The sequence below is a fragment of the Sinocyclocheilus anshuiensis genome, unplaced genomic scaffold (assembly GCF_001515605.1).
Source record: "Sinocyclocheilus anshuiensis isolate Anshui unplaced genomic scaffold, SAMN03320099.WGS_v1.1 scaffold407, whole genome shotgun sequence".
Classification (NCBI taxonomy): Eukaryota; Metazoa; Chordata; class Actinopteri; order Cypriniformes; family Cyprinidae; genus Sinocyclocheilus; species Sinocyclocheilus anshuiensis.
In genome coordinates, this window is record NW_015552593.1 from 2,216,315 (window position 1) to 2,216,857 (window position 543).

Sequence of the window (543 nt, forward strand, 5' to 3'; positions counted from 1 at the left end):
GCATAGAGGAGAAACAATAATGTACAGTATGTGGAAAATAATGTTTTTTGAACCTTATACCGCATAAACATATTTCATTACACCAAATACACAAAATAATGTTCTTTTTAGCAGCATCATATGACCCCTTTAAATATAAAAACGTACTTACAGGCTGTGAGTCATGAACTGTCCTTGCAAAGTTGGAATTGCCCCACTTTATAGAAACAGACACTAGCATTGTAGGCTATACTCTTCCAGGAAACAGTCCTCGTCCTCCATAAAATGCGCTGCACACATCTGAATATTTGGGTTGAACTGTTCTGGAACAGTGTTGTAAATACAACTTAACCACTGATTTCTAGTTGTGTCCTCTTTGAGAAGGCCAAACGAAGTAGTTTCGCTTTCATCACAAAACACACAGCGTCTCCACGACATGGCGGCGGCGCCAACAATACTACAGCGAGAATCAAAGTTACGCCTTCTTTCTTTGCGTGAACATTTGGGCAGCATTATGCAAATCTTCCCACAGAGCGACGTAGGAATGTTGGGGCATGTTAGAAC